Below are 17,846 nucleotides of genomic sequence, written 5' to 3'. Positions count from 1 at the left end.
AGTGCTATAAGATCGAACCTGATTCGGTTATCACAGTGCTACGGCCCAGAGATGGAATGCATCTGCAAGAAAGAGAGAGAGAAAAAAAGAACAGCAAACGAATATTGACTGTTAGGCATCTGTAGCAGCGGTGGAGGAGTGGGATATAGTGCCACCAGACAGCGGTTTAGCTCAGTAGATTGTGGCAAATTAAGTCTACATGTTTGGTAAAAACGCGTTTAATAAACCAGATCCTGCGCATGGCATTGTTGCATTTAAGCACAAACCAGTAGCCATAGCCTATACAGCCACTGTGTATAGCCTGCTGTAAGTGTTCTGTCATACCATATCATATCCTACTTTGCGACAAAATGAAACTAATACGTTAGACCTCGACAACGTGGCATATCGATAACCAAGAATGGAACGTTATCCCATCGAAATCTAAACGGATAAAGATCTACCCACCTTAACGCAGGCGACTCTTTAAACTGCAACCAGGCAAGTTGAATGTACAGCCATAGTCTCGCAAGACAATCCGCCACCCATCAATCTGCATGCGGTGCAGCGACAGAGAAATATTTGTTTAAAAAAAGAAGGGGGGAAAAATAAGGAGAAAAAAAAGAAACGCCGCATCAACAAGTTGAACAATTCAAGCCGCAGTTTCTTGGTTAGTGGTCATTCCAGCCAGTGTATTTCTCTCTGACCATCCGCATGGGAACGGTGGTCAGTGAGGTATCGCATGCGTTATTCCTCTGCAGCTTCTCCTCAATAAACTCTGCTCCTCTCTCATCGACTGCAAGACCACCACCCCCCCTAGGAAGCGACGAGGAGAGAGAGAGAGAGAGAGAGAGAGAGAGAGAGAGAGAGAGAGAGAGAGAGAGAGAGAGAGAGAGAGGAGAGGAGAGGAGTGGTCCTCTCTCCTCTGCACACAAAACATTCCTCTGCTTGCTCACTGTATACAGGGAAGTCATCAACGCGTAACGGTAGCCTATTCTGTAAAGTAAGTGTCTTCTGACTAGCCAAATCCTTTCCTGCGTTTTGGAGTCCGCTATAGTGGTTATGCTGTACCACACCATGTGCCTTCGGCGTTCGACTTGCTCAATTTGCATTATAGCATTAAAACTATGCTTTCTATGCAGAGGTTGTAATTGTAAGGCTGTTGCTGTAATGGCGTGTGTAGGCTACTCTAAAGTCCATTTGAAGTGTCCTTTTTATAGATGTATTTTACAGTCTTGCATGCATTGGACTCGTAATTTCTTGATACATCCATGATTAATGTTTTCACTGAATGAGATCATGCATATTATCTGCCTTACCCACGTTTTTTTTTTAGTGTAATTCATGTATTCATGTGTTTCACTCGGTTTCACTGCAACCGTGTGCTGCGGCGGGTGGGAGCTCTGTATGGCTCTGCAAGCTCCGCGCGGGATTTCGAAGAAGGCTGCAGCTGTGTCCACTTGGGACGCATGTGTTGCAGCACACATAGGCTACACATGGTCACACACACTGGTTTCAAATCAAATCATAGACCAGTAGAGGGAGATAAAGCAGGGACCACCAGGGCATGTTGTATAAAATTGTGTTGCAGAGTTTTATCGATAGATTCATAGACTTGTTTGACAGCACTGTCATCAGTGTTGGATTCATGTTAATGTGTTTTTTCGGACATTTAACCACTTAAATCGTCGATGCTTAGTAAATATGACCTTTCACTAGTCTGTACTTGGTCTGCTCTTTTTTTTTTACCTCTACACCAAACCTATTTTCCAAAAGGCTTGAGAGCTTGTAGATCTGCTATTTTAGGCTAAAGGGTTCAAGTTGTTAATCTAAAATAATTATCCTACACACACACACATTTTTGGCGGCCCCCTGTAGTAACTCTTGGGACCCTCTAGGGGTCCCGGACCCCCTGTTGAAGACCCCTGGACTAGACTGATTCTGAGTAGCCTACGGAAAATGATGTAAGAATGACCCGACTCGACAGTTCCATTTGAGCTTTGTATCACTTGGAAGTTGGTTCTTAAGAAACGTATCCACTTGCTGTGGCTTTCAGCACCATGGAGAGCGCCATAGAGAGCGGATCACCTTTTGGGAGAGTATTTTTTGCAGGTCTTTCAGTCCGAGTGTATCAAAAAAGCAACTGGGTTAAGCACCGTTGGTCCGACCAGTTTAACATTCACCAGGTTAGCATTCACCAGCGTCGGCAGGTTAGCATTTCACCAGGTTAGCATTCTGAGGTTTAGGGTTAAGGTTAGGTTTAAGTGTATTTCCGTCCCTCCGACTTTCGTCACAGCCAATCACAAGCTTCCGCTGCCTTAACCCAGTTGCTCTTTTGATACACTCGGACTGAAAGACCTGCAAAAAAACACTCTCCCGATCACCTTTCCTCAGTTGGGAAATGTCAATTGCTCCATAATTATGCAAACAAGGTGACAGATTCCCGCTTTGACAACGTTTGTTACCTTTGGAAGATAAGCCTTAAATCCCAAGCACACTCAAAGCCTCACTTGCATTATCATTGGGTGCACTTTTGCCCAAGAGTGGGGATTTATCTACTAATGGCTGCCAAAAGAAAGGCCTCCTGTATTCAGAGCCAAGCTCAATATAGTAGCTGATACTTCACACATACAGCACAAACACATCACAACTCACTGCAGTCAATTAAATATATACCCAGAATTAGCATTTATAAAACTGGAAATTTCAAACCATAGAAACCAATTGGTCAAGGACACGCCTAAATCCATAACATTTAGAATGTTCCCATGCATGGCTAGGCATGCATGATTAAAAATGAAATGGATTGTGTGTGTGTGTGTGTGTGTGTGTGTGTGTGTGTGTGTGTGTGTGTGTGTGTGTGTGTGTGTGTGTGTGTGTGTGTGTGTGTGTGTGCGTGCGTGCGTGCGTGCGTGCGTGCGTGCGTGCGTGCGTGCGTGCGTGCGTGCGTGCGTGCGTGCGTGCGTGCGTGTGTAATAATTTGGTGCTTTTATGTTTCATCATACCTAACTCAGACTGAGAGTCCATTTGCAAGTCCCTCTCTAATCCCTCTAATATCTTTTTCACCATAGCTCTGGTGAATCCTTGGGTTAAGAACGTGACAGACACCTTGAACGTCCCAGGTAGGAACGTCTTAATTCCCTTCCCTGTTGACGCAGGGGCTCCGAGTTACATTATTTTCCTCCATCGGTGTTTAATCTGTTTATGGATTCATTCAATTTGGATCAAGTAATGAGGATATGTCCTTTAGTGAGGGTGAGATTAGAATTTTAAAAAAGGTGGTCTGGGTGTTGATTTGCATGACATCCACATTTCCAGGAGTTCTAAAAATCCAGCAGTCGGAGTAAAGTGAACTCCAGTCACAGTGTGGTTTTCAAGTACCTTCTGCAATGATGATAATACCCTACATAACCGGGCTGCCGCCCTTGGCTGGCCAGATGACATATTCCACTGGCACTTTGGTCATGTACCACTGAAGTGACTCGATCCTATGGGATTACATTCTGTAATAGGGATAAATTCTGTCTGATGGACCCAAAGTCTGCTCCTGTGTTGTAAGATCACGCTCATATTTACACAGTGTTAGAGTGTGTGCTCAGACACCAGAAAGATTCAAACACCAGGGATGACTCACCGCCCCCACACCACACCACACACACACACACACACACACGCACGCATGCACACACACACACACACACACACACACACACACACACACACACACACACACACACACACCATTTCTGCTTGTCGTCCATACAGTTAATAACCCATCTGTCCAGTTGTAAACTAGCATATTCCTGCTGCCCTAAGTGTGTGGCCTGTTTTCTCTGGTCTATATTTAGTGGGGCCCGGTGAGTGAGATGAGTAAACCGATGAGTCTGCTCCACTGCAGACATGCCACCACTTGTTGACAGGCAGTAATCTTAAATATTATCAACAATTGTGCTGATTATCGGCCATTATATGGCATGATACGTCTGAAACGGGTGGGTTCTGGAATCAGACAAATGCTAGCAGCTGTACTGAATGTGCTGCTCACAAGGGGCGTCAATTGGGTATAGCAGGGGTATGCAGCTGCCATACCTTGGGTCCAGGGCGGAAAATAAAAGTTACTTTTAACTATAAATCCATGAATGTCTCTTTATCTATCTGTGCTGGTTATTATGTTGTTAAATTACAGTAAATTATCTACAAATGCAAAATGTAACCAAATGGTCACTTTAACAAGGTATTAGAATGATATTCTTCACACTTGTATTCTCCCCATCTTGACAGAATGGTAGTCTACATTCCCAGGTTCCGCAGTTCAGCTGCACAGGTGCAATTGTTAATTGTGGCACGTTTACTAACATGCCAAGTTTAGCTGCACTTGAACAACCGTTCCAAGCTGCCATATCCAGCCCAAGAAACCATAGAAACGGGGATTACACATCCCATGGAGACTTGAGTAACACCATATTTTTAGTTTTTTGTCGCATTCCTTAGACAAAAATCTGATTACAATAAATGTACCCCCATTGATTCCGGATGGGGACCCGAATGCATTTGGGTCCCCAACTGGAAGCAAAGGGGGTGAATTTACTATAATCAATTTTTTGTCTTAGGAATGCGAAAAATACCAAAACATACTATTGAACTCAAGTCTCCATGGCGTGAGTAATCAATAGAAAAAAGTAATTTTGGGGGTGAACTACTCCTTTAATGTGTAGGAATCTCATAAGCTCATAAGTCTCATAAGCGCACAGACATAAAAGGAAACCAAACAGAGGACTATATCAATATTTGTTTTATTAAACCACGTGCCTGCAAGGAAAATGTCAGCACCTCCAGCACAGAAGAGGTGCCGACCTGCCAGAGAATTGCTAGATTTACAGGTTACATAGTCAACTTACATCTTGCAGTAGTCCCCTATTTGTGTAGCGGTCTTTTAAAACATCACCTCACCGTATGGAATAATGAGAGAAATGAAGCTCAATAGACATTTCAAGGGTTGAATTATATAAAAGATTATCTACATTAAATAAATACAAGAGCTACACTGTAGGGGTGGAAACACCCTATCATGTTTCATTACAAACCACTAATGAAGCCATGAATCGTCCCTTCTGACCTCTGGGCCAAAATGACAGGCTGATATCCTCAGGTGAAAGGCCCAGCGCCATGTCTTCTCTCTCTCCCACCACGCAGCCTCCACAACGCTCGCCTCGCCTCGCCTCACCTCACCTCTAATGAGTTATTGAACCCCTGCGGATGTGTAAAATAGAATAGGCTCTCATGGTTCCTTATTGCATGCGGCAGTGTGTGGCTGCGTGCGCATAAGATGTCTGTGTGTGTGTGTGTGTGTGTGTGTGCGTGCGTGCGTGTGTGTGTGTGTGTGTGAGTGAGTGAGTGTGTGTTTGTGTGCATGTCTGTGCTTGTGGCCTTGTTTTTCTGCCTTTATAAGTTGCCTTTACAGTCCACACTGCTACTTAGGGTGTAGGTTTAAGGGGGGACTGCCCATAAGTACGAAGGTTCATTAGTCCGAAGGTTCATTAGTCCGAATTTAGTTTGGGTTACTGAGGTTAAGGTTAGGGTTAGAGTTAGGCATAGTATTGTTAACAAATTCGGACTAGTGAACCTTCGGACTAATGAACCTTCGGACCAATGCCATGGCACTGGTTTAAGGTTAGAAATACCTTTACTGAAAGTTGTGTGAGTGGTTGTGATCTGTTGTTAAATGTAGTCAATGAGGGTGGTGGGAGTCTTAGAATAGAATAGTAGAATTCTTTTTTGTGGTCACATTAAATGTATTTACCGTAGGTCACAACCGGCACATCTTGTCCTTCTGTAACACCTCAATGTCCTTCTTTCTGTAACGCCTCAATTAGATTCTACAGGATGCAATTAGGGGTTAAGAGTCTTCTCAGGGACACACATCGACACATTGCTGGCCTGGCCTGGAATGGGTCCTCACAAGTAAGACAGAGTTAGGGTTATGTTAGTTGCGTGGCGATATCTTTTTGTGAGTTTAAGACAGTGCCATGTACACTACAGGTGGGCATATACTGAACGAGCACACATGCATCGGTGGGCATACAGTACAGTTACAGTAGATGGGCGAAAATACAGTCCTCACAATACGAATGGTTGCTTTATGGTTAGGGTTAGGATTAGATATTTAGAGGTTACTAGGTTTAAAGGTTGGGGTTAGAGTTATGCCTGTTATGCATGCCAGTATCATGGACCGAATATAGCCAATCTACGTACGTAGATTGGCATACTGTAACGCATCACACTGTGAGCTTGTAGACCATCTATTATCAGCGTGCACAAAAAATGGCAAAAAGGTACAAGTTGCATTTCTGAAATTGGCATTCTAAAAGTTTATGTGAAGTAAAACAGTGTGTGTGCGACTGTGCGTGCGTGTGTGTGTGTGTGTGTGTGTGTGTGTGTGTGTGTGTGTGTGTGTGGTGGGGGGGGGGGGGGGGGGCTGTAGTGTGTGGGTGTGGGGAGCTGTAGTGTGTGGGAGGTTGACGCTTGTGCAGGGATAATCTGTAATGTAACAACTGCTGGTTGTCAGTTTGATTCACACTGCCCAAACCAGAACACAGTGAAATCCTTTTAATGTTTAATGTTTTAATGTTGCTTGAGTGGACAAATGGAGCCTAATGGAACCTTGTAGGTCAATTTGGTTCAAATTGAATAAAATGGAAACGTGAAGATTTTACTACATAGCCAATAACTCACTGGCAATACTACAATAGCAGACTGTCTTTTAATACCTGCTTACATACATTCACAAATTGCCTATGGTACTCTTTGATTGCATTTATCATATCAGATCACAATCCATTCCATTTTCTTTAACGCAACTGTAACCCAGGTTTCTGTGTTAATGCTATGTAAATGTATTGGTGTCACTGTTGTGCACTCCTGTGGGTGGGTCACAGCAATCAGCACGCAGTCACCGACATGTCACACAGAATTATCACTAACTAGACAGCAATCAGCTATCACTGACTAGCCACACCTGGTAAAAGCAGTGTCACCTTGCAGTAGCAGTGGCGTCAGTTCAGCAAAAGCTAGGGTATGGCAAAGATGGGAGTCCTCATGGAAAATAGGCATTACATTTTGGATAACATGGTTCTATTGTGAAAATAGCAGATCTACATGCTCACAACGCCTCGCAGTCTGAAAAGAAATTGTCAGTTTTTTAATAGACAGGTTTCTATGGTTTCTTGGGCTGGATATGGCAGCCTGGAACGGTTGTTCAAGTGCAGCTAAACTTGGCATGTTAGTAAACGTGCCACAATTAACAATAATGTATGGCACCTGCAGAACCTGGGAATATACCATTTTGTCAAGACTAGCCCTTACCCGTTCAAAGATATGAGCTCCGAAATGATGTGCAGTGTGTGGGTTATGGGATGTGCACTGTGCACACAGTATATGAGGGATGGAAAGTAACTTTAACTGGTGCTTGCATGCTAATATGTAGGAGCATCAATGTAAGAAATACCCGTTCCATTTAACAGCTACAGAGATACTGTGTACCGATCTGCATGATTTTTGGACAACATCTGTAACAGGGCCAGAACCCCCCCCCCCCCCCACCCCACCCCACCCCCCCGTGTGTGTGTGTGTGTGTGTGTGTGTGTGTGTGTGGGTTTGTGTGTGATTGTGCATGGCCTGAACAACAGCGCCCCTCCCTTAACATGTGTGGTCACAAAAGGTACTGTAGGCTAAATAGATATAGATACACCATAAAAATGCGAAAATACAGCATATGATTTGTGAAAGTGACAAACGGGCTTCACAGTTATGTCAGGTGTGTTCATATGCTAATGGTGATGCGATTTCAGATAAATTGCTCCAGCCACTGAGGAGAAACGCTGTTTCAGACAGACAGACAGACAGACAGACAGACACTCACTCACTCACTCAGACAGACAGACAGACAGACAGACAGACACTCACTCACTCACTCAGACATTCGCAAAATTATAGTATAGATGGCGAGAATACAAGTGTGGAAAATATAATTATAATACCTTGTTAAAGTGACCATTTTGTTACATTTTGCATTTGTAGTTATTTTACTGTAATTTAACAACATAATAGCCAGAAGAGTAACTTTTATTTTCCCCCCTGGACCCAGTATGGCAGCTGCATACCCCTACCATACCCAATTGACGCCCCTGCACACCACGTTCACTCCTAACACTATGTTCATACCACACAGGACAGGAGCTGTTGCTGGTCTGTATAGAAACACAGATGCTAACATTCTGAACTTTGACGCATCATTGTATGCTCAACTAAAAGTAGTTGTAATGCTGGCTTTGTAGATTTCCACCACCTACACACCGATTGCTGGTTGAAATTCATAACACTGTGACTGAACATATTGAACTTTAATGGCCCTACTGTGATAATGTTTGTCTTTTTTATTTATTTGCCCTAAAATTCAATACATGGTACCATTTTTAACTGCAATACTGTGTGTCGAGTGTTTAATGTTGTCATCAGTATACATATCGTCGTTGTCGGGTGGAAACCTTGTATGTCCAAGACTGTTCATTTTGTATTTATCATTTTATCTACAAGCACACAACGCCTCGCGGTGCGAGGCGTTGTGTGCTTGTAGATCGGCTGTTTTCACTACTTTTGTGCGACAGCCTTGTATGATGAAGCAGGGCTTTACTTGGTGAAAAAACGTACAAATTTGAAACTTGGAGATACAAGGTTTCTGCCCGACAGTGACGATATCCTCCATGCAGTAGAGGCCAATATTAGAAATGTGTAATTTGTCATGTGCTATCTTGGCAGTTACAATATGTGTGCCAAGTGTACCGACCAGTCACACAACCTAATTATTTAAGGTTTTAAAGTTTATTTGATTGGTTGGACATCAGCACCCCAGGTATATTGCTACTTCATCTGCAACACTGATTAACAAGACTGGCTACAGACAGGCAGTCGACTTTTTAATGTGAATCCAGTGTGTCCATAGTTCAATGTTGTTCAACTTTGATGTTGAATTTCCATGGCATCCTGTGCCAAATCAATTTCCTTACTTCAACCTCACTCTTGGCAAAAAAAAAAAAGTTTCCAAGGATTCTGGTACTATAATGCTCTGAGCTGAAGTCACACCAAAAAGTACACCGGAAATTATAGGTTGGAACTGTGAGATGGAGACTCGGCCCCCTGCAACATGTCTGTTTTGACGCTTGTTTGTTTTTACCACCTGAGTTTCCATGTGTACCTACCGTATAGGGTCCCTGTCACCTATTGGACAGCGCTGGAGGTGTCTGTCGTTCTGAGTGCCTACGGCAACAGGACATCCACAAGAATCAGTGCTCCACTTTCCCCTGCAATCTGCAGTGTGTCTAGGGCTCTGAATAGCCCTCCAGTGCATCACCATATAGATCCGACCAAGAGTCTCTCGCAGTGACGCATGCATGGCCATGACACTGGAAAAAGAAACATACTTTTCCTTCACCTTTCTTGGTCTTCTCGGCCTTATGTTTCATCCCTTGGCCTTGTGAGCTGTACTCGGGAGAAAGAAATAACGATCCAAGCCGCTTTCATTTTGTCAAGATGGCGAGAATACAAGTGTGGAAAATATAATTATAATACCTTGTTAAAGTGACCATTTTGTTAAATTTTGCATTTGTAGTTATTTTACTGTAATTTAACAACATAATAGCCAGAAGAGTAACTTTTATTTTCCCCCCTGGACCCAGGGTATGGCAGCTGCATACCCCTGCCATACCCAATTGACGCCCCTGCACACCACGTTCATACCACACAGGAGCTGTTGCTGGTCTGTATAGAAACACAGTTGCTAACATTCTGAACTTTGATGCATCATTGTATGCTCAACTAAAAGTAGTTGTAATGCTGGCTTTGTAGATTTCCACCACCTACACCGATTGCTGGTTGAAATTCATAACACTGTGACTGAGATCAGACTGCTGAATTGGTGAGTGAACATGAGGTTTCTAATGAAATCTTTATTTAAAGTATAATGTTCATTGGTTTTGTTGTTAACACATTCACTGTATGAATTAATTAATTACCATATGAGCAGGATGTAAACAACAACTTTCCGTCCGACGATCTTTTCTTCTTTCACCTGGAAAATAAAAATCATCAAGATCATCCGTTCTTTAGTTATGGCACGTAGAAAAAAGCTTGCCTTGACCAAAACGCAATCTGAGAAAGGAATCCGAGATATTTAGATTTTTCTAAACCTGATAGCATTGGAGCAGATGGAGCTAAACATTTCCGGATACGTCATTTCCGGTTCAAAGCGTCACATAGCAACCGGGAACACTTCATACAGAAGTTTCCAAGGATTCTGGTACTATAATGCTCTGAGCTGAAGTCACACCAAAAAGTACACCGGAAATTATAGGTTGGAACTGTGAGATGGAGACTCGGTCCCCTGCAACATGTATGTTTTGACGCTCGTTTGTTTTTACCACCTGAGTTTCCATGTGTACCTACCGTATAGGGTCCCTGTCACCTATTGGACAGCGCTGGAGGTGTCTATCGTTCTGAGTGCCTACGGCAACAGGACATCCACAAGAATCAGTGCTCCACTTTCCCCTGCAATCTGCAGTGTGTCTAGGGCTCTGAATAGCCCTCCAGTGCATCACCATATAGATCCGACCAAGAGTCTCTCGCAGTGACGCATGGCCATGACACTGGAAAAAGAAACATACTTTTCCTTCACCTTTCTTGGTCTTCTCGGCCTTATGTTTCATCCCATGGTCTTGTGAGCTGTACTCGGGAGAAAGAAATAACGATCCAAGACGCTTTCGCGTGCCGTGATTAAAAACCAATGGTGCCTGGGTGTGCCTCATTTGAAAGACCTTCACTGAAATAGCTCTTCTTACAAGGACATCGAGCTGTTTACCCCCCTCGTGTCTTTAACGGGGTCTCCTCCGCTGTCGAGGTGCAGAACAGATGCCATATAAACGCAACACTTCTTAACAAGTTGATACCATCTGTGCAACCGAACCGCTGATTCAGAATGAACCCCTTTTTCTTAGTTATATCTCAAACGGTGGCAGGTTTCCAAACCTCTATCTCCCAGCTGCTTCTGTGAGTTCAAATGACGACTAAGACAAGACAGAGATTAGTCACAGTTCCGCTCCGGAGTCCGGATAAGCACAGAGATTAGCCAGCATTTAAAATGAGTTCATTGGCCTATCGTTTGGTAGATACAATGCAACAAGTTATGCTTTGCTGTGCATGAGATTATGTTCAAAGTGAGAAGAACAGGTTTTCAACTCCGGCACTTTGCGTAACCGCAGTACGGCTTCTTTTCATCTTAGCTATCAAATCAGGGACTGGGACATCGGCTGAATGCAATTAACTACCATATGGAATAGAACATTTGCTCTAAAGTAAGTCCCCAAGACTGGAGTTCAGAACTAATTAACTAGCTGGTAGAATAGAACACTAGCAGTAGTCTGGGCCTGCGGGGCTGCGGTGTTGAGAGCCACTGATCTACTTTATGCCGTAACAAGTTCCCCTTTCTTTGGATGAGTTTTTCGGAAATGTCACATTTGTTTAACGCAAACTTTTAGAACTTTGCTTTGCTATTCCAGACATTTGGCAGCATAATCTGCATTCCACTTCCCTTAGTGAGGTGACATTTCACACAGAAGTCCTCAGGTTTTAGCCATCGAGGTATGTGCTTGTCTCTTTTGAAAATAGTGCTTTTGGAGCTTTTTCATTTTCCCATGCTCCGTTGGGGAGCGAACAGGTACTGTTATCTGATGGAATGGGAGGTGTGATGATGTAACTTCTGACAGGTGAGACTTGGCACGGCCTGGCCTGGACAGTGACATTTGCTTACCCACCATGTGGCCCCTGTGTACTGAGGCCAGATGGCCATTGAATCTTCCAAAACATATATCACGCATGCACACATGCTTTTCCGCACACAGCACGCACATGAGCGCACACGCTCGCGCACGCGCGCGCACGCACGCACACACACACACACACACACACACACACACACACACACACACACACACACACACACACACACACACACACACACACACACACACACACACACACACACACACACACACACACACAATAACACATGCATTTGTAAACATACATTCTTGGACAGGTAACAGGAAAAGCCGACCTAAAACAAAGTCGACCCAAACTCGTTTCCCAACGGGTCTGTGGCCTTAAGCTAGATGCAGAATAGACAAAAATCCAATCTTTGCTTCTGTGGGTCCCTGGAACAAAATATTTTGCGATGGGGGTCCGACAAAGTTTGAGAAACAATGATAGCAACATACGTTTTTTCAGGAAAACTGTTATGATTTAGAAGACATTTTTAGAATGTGCCTATCAGTGGTTAAGGACCCCCAAAATGTGTTTTTGGCCTCGGACCCCCATCTCAAAATATTTTGTTCCATGGATGGACCCCTATAGCAAAATATTTTGTTCCTGGGACCCCCAGAAAGAAAGATTAGATTTCGGTCTATTCTGCATCTAGCTTAAGGCCACAGACCCGTTGGGAAACGAGTTTGGGTCGACTTTGTTTTAGGTCGACCTTTCATGTATTCCTTGGACATATACGCACAAATACATCTGTCTCACACATCACACAGGCACACACAGCTCCAAACCAAACCACCTCCTTGACCAGTGGGACAGAAAAAGAGCGAGAAGGGGGCTAAACAACAGATCGATTTGTCACCCGAAATAATTTATAAAGCATCCTGATAGAACGCCTGAAAGTAAACTCTGGGAAAAAATGGCTGTATTATGATTGGACTTGGGTAAATCAATGCTTTTGCCTCTCTCTGATGGTGAGCTTGTTTGCTCTTGGTGAAATATCACCACAAAGTACACAGCATGCAGCCCTTCAAACTCCCTTTTATCAAGACCTCTATATTTCTTTCCCCTTCCACTCCCTGTCTCTTGTTCATTTATTTTTCCGCATATCCCCTTTCTTCATCCTTTATAACCGATGTTGAAGTCAGCTGTGATTAATAGTCAAGTGAAAGGCCAGTGATTTGAAATGTTTCACTGGGACCATAATGTTCTGTGATGAGGAGTGATAGCAGAAAAGCCTAGAAAACAGATGACATCAGATAAGATACCTATATTGATTCCCAATGGGACAGTTGGTTAAAATCTGACATTTTGACTAAATACAGCCGGTCCACAACAACTCGCTTGCTTCAATATGCATCGAAATGCTGAATACTTTTCAGTAGCAAATAATGATGCAGATATTTAAAATATGACATGGTATCACAAAGCAGTGCAAATATACTTAGACGGTTGTAAAATTTGAATTTCTGCAAGAGGGTGACCCAAGAATTCCTTGAGAGCAGAGAATGTATTACCCTCTTGGAAATATGTAGTTCTGTTAACCACAACTCGGAGCTGGTAGAAACCGATGGAGGAATTTAGACATACAGTAGCCTACATCATGAACTGTGACAATACACCCTTTTCTTTTTCGTTTTTGAGCGGTGGTAAACCGCTCCATAGAGTGGCTGTGCGTGTGTCTGTAGCCTTTTTCCTCAGCGTTTTGCCATAGCAAAACGTGTGTGTGTGTAGCATAGCCTGTACATCCTGGACCTAAATCCTAGTCTGAAGACGTTATGCAAGCACGACCACCGCTCACTTCACATTGGGTGTTTGTATTTATTTAAGCAGGGAAATACAAAGCTTACAAGACAGGTGTGAACATGTATTCACACCTGGTAGCTGTGCAGCATGATAGCCTTTCACTGTTTGATTGATCTTTGCCTTGCTCTTTACCTCTGCAGGAGTCGACAGCAGTTGAATGAGGGGAGAGCAGCCTTCATTCACTTACTCCTATACTGCGGTTTTCACATTCAGTCTGGAGATTTGCACGAGCCGATTTCTGAAACCCCTTGTCTTCCGCTATGTCAAAAACAAACATATTCATGTTCTGACTCATATGAGGTAGAGCAGTGGTCTTCAACGTTTTCAGGCCAAGGTCCCCTTAGCTGAGAGAGAGATGAAGCAGGGACCCCCACAACCTTTTCATAGATTCCATATAGTTTCATCGTTTGACAGAACAATTATCAGTGTATGTTGGATTCATGTCAGATATTTAACCACTTGAACCGTCAATACTTAATAAACTTGATCTTTCACTCAGTCTGCTCTTTTTCCCCTCTAAGCCAAAGCACTTTGCTAAACATAGCCGATCTACAAGCTCACAACGCCTCACGCTGCGAGGCGTTGTGAGCTTGTTCTGCTTATTCTGCTATTTTTGGCTAACGTTCTCAGAATATGGACACTAGGGTTAATATATGAAAAGGAGAAAAAAACGTTCTATCACTCAAAGATTTGGAGGACCCCCTGTAGTAACTCTGAGGACCCCCTAGGGGTCCCGGACCCCCTGTTGAAGACCCATGAGGTAGAGACAGGAATAATGATTATAGACAGGGAAGATGCAAGAAATGAGTATGATGAGTATTCCAGGATGCCTTTGACTTGACGTCAGACTACCCAATACCAGCTGTTCTCTACTTGCCGTGGCTTTTGATGTGCAGTTGACCACATGATCAACAAGAAAGGGTTTTTCATGTCTTTCCACATTGGAAAGGTAAATCAAAGCATGACTGGCTTCCACGGCTTGGGAGCCAGGATGGAGAAGAGTTGCTCGTGGTGCCTGGGGTGTTGGCCAAGGTGTCGTAAAAGGGACAGACTGTGTTCTGGTGATTGCGTTCTGTTCACTGATCAAAGTTAGTAGAAGGGATGTAGTGCCAGGGACGTGCTGGGCCCCTGATTCAGCACGGGAAAAAGAGTTGTAGAGGCCCTCATTGAGCGCTATATAGAGATCTCTCTCTATAGCGCTGCTGCTGCTACTCAAAGATTTGCCATTTCAGATCATGACAAGTGACAAGCCAGTGGGCCAATTACATGAGTTATATTTTGTCGTTGTCGGATGGAAACATTGTATGTCCAAAACCGTTTGTTTTGTATTTATCAAAATGATTTAAACTAGTGAAAAATGCCGATCTACAAGCACACAACGCCTCGCACCGCGAGGCGTTGTGTGCTTCTAGATCTGCTGTTTTCACTACTTTTGTGCAACGGCCTTGTATGATGAAGCAGGGCTTTGCTTTGCGAAAAATCCCCCAAAATGGAACGAAGACCAACATTTTATTTTACATTTTTTCCTAATGGCCGGCCTGGACCGGCCGGGAATGAACCGGCCGTTCGGGAGTTGTCCCGCTTTTCCCAATGGCCAGCACGTCCCTGTGTAGTGCTGGATCATATCCTGCTCTTGGCTGGCTTGTACTGTAGGTCATCACCAGTGTTTTGAAGTGGATGTAAACATCAACCTGGAACCAATTGGAGTGAGCGTGTGAAAATGTTGAGGTTAAAGACCAGGTCCCATGGTTATCAAGTCGCAGAGTAGAAAATAGGTTCTAAGAACCTTTGCCAGCAGAATCTGTTTCCCACATTTTGCGTTTACTATTGCAGCACTACAGTATCTCACAGTAGTGTGCGACTGTGCGCATGTACACTATTAATACTTGTGTAAGTAAAACTCATCTACTGCCTATGACTAGTATGACGATAATTGGGTCCACTCTGCCTACAGTATATGACTAGTATGCCGAGTTATAAAAGTACTGTAATAACTATAAAACAATTAATGTATGATCGCCGATTCGCCGTCATTCATTCCCTATTTGCGGTTCCTATTCACAAAAAACGGATCCGGATCTTCCCGACCGGAAATGGGGGGGGTGGGACATCGACGCCTGTATCCTGTCTGCCGAAATCCCATCCGTTTCAATGTTACACAACACCCACGTGGCGCTCGCTTTCGCTTTGGGCAATGGAAGGCTGTAGTGTTTTGTTGCTTACCGTGACTGGATCGTATTGTGAATGCAATCGGTGAACCATCGCGCAATGGATACGCGCACGGCGCACGTGCCCACGTTAAAGGTAGGCAAAATCCTGGCGGTGTGAACCATTAGAAGGGTCTTAAAATAGCAGTAAATGAGTTAACGTTACACAAATAGGATTGATCTGTCTTCCCAGAAAGTTAATACATATGCAACAGATTTGCTGCATTAGGGTGGAACATCTTTATTCAATAACCTTTGATTTTGTTTCCTGCGTTATGTTTTCCTCAGGTGTGACAACTGCTACACACTATGCTTCTGTTAATATGACATTTCAGTCATAAGTGGCATGCATAGATCACTGGCCCAATAGATCACGCCATCACGGCACATTACGTGACTGGAAAGCCATCAGCACCATTTTGTAATGGATAGATGAGCTTTAATGTTGTGGCCTAATGGCCTGAATATGCACTTAAAAAAATATAATTTCGAGGCAAATTATTGATGGAAAAATCGTCATTACCATGAGTACATGGAGTACATTGATGTCGACAGGATCTGTGAATTTGAATTCTATTGAAATTCTACAGAGCGTGCATGCATGCATTTAAATAAAATCTTTATAGAGCAGCCTGATACAGACATAAGGATGTATTTCAGCATTGCAGAAAGAGCCATAGCAAATGAATGGATGTGCAAAGAATAACAAGATAACCTGCCTATTAAATATAAAAGGAAGGTGTCCGGGTCCACTGGCTCAGCAGCCAACGTGATTGGATGGCCGTTCAACAAGAGACGGGGCGGATCATCCGCTGAGAGTTTTGTAATTAATCAAAGTCTCCTTTTTAAACCTGACTATTTCACGTTCAATTTTATCTCCTCATCTCCTGGGTGCAAAGGCCCCTTCGAGTGTGATGTGAGCCCATATCTTAATTACTCTCAGATCATTGATATCTCCCCCTCTATATCTCTCCAAGAGACAGAAAATCATTTTACAGCTGAGCAGATAAGTCCCCCATGCTCTCGTTCATGGCCCCTGTAGCCAAAGCAGATGTGACACCCAACTAATGACAGACAGGCGGCCAAGGGCCTCGTTCTGATCCTTCTGTGGGTGCATACTAATAGTGAGCACCCCCACACACCCCTCATTCATCCACGACACATCCACACACACACACACACACACACACACACACACACACACACACACACACACACATACTAGATCTGAAATTGCCCCCGAAAAGATATTTTAATTTCATATAGCAGGCATACTTGGTTTCAGTAATATCTGTGATTAATGTGAGGCAGCTGCTGTCATTTAGCTGCAACTGAAGTGAGTGGACCAGGGACGTGCTGGGCCCCTGATTCAGCCCGGGAAAAAGAGTTGGAGAGGCCCTCATTGCGCGCTATAGAGAGAGATCTCTCTCTATAGCGCTGCTGCTACTTTGCCATTTCAGATCATGACAAGTGACAAGCCAGTGGGCCAATTACATGAGTTATATTTCGTCATTGTCGGGTTGAAACCTTGTATGTACAAAACCGTTTGTTTTGTATTTATCATTTTAAAAATGATTTAAACTAGTGAAAACAGCCGATCTACAAGCACACAACGAGGCGTTGTGTGCTTGTAGATCTGCTGTTTTCACTACTTTTGTTCGACGGCCTTGTATGATGAAGCAGGGCTTTGCTTTGTGAAAAAATGTACACATTTGAAACTTGGAGATACCAGGTTTCTGCCCGACAGTGACGATTTACTTTGTTCGCCGCCCAGCCCCCAAAATGGAACGAAGGCCGACATTTTATTTTAATTTTTTTCCTAATGGCCGGCCTGGACCGGCCGGGAATGAACCGGCCATTCGGGAGTTGTCCCGCTTTTCCCAATGGCCAGCACGTCCCTGGAGTGGACAGAGAGGCTATGCACACAGATCATGTGGGTGCGGATCTTTGTGTGATACTTCTTTGTGGACCATTAAGACCTCTGCCATA

This window comes from Nannobrachium achirus (assembly GCF_963921795.1).
Source record: "Nannobrachium achirus genome assembly, chromosome: 11".
Taxonomy (NCBI): Eukaryota; Metazoa; Chordata; class Actinopteri; order Myctophiformes; family Myctophidae; genus Nannobrachium; species Nannobrachium achirus.
Note: the sequence above shows the minus strand (reverse complement) of the source record.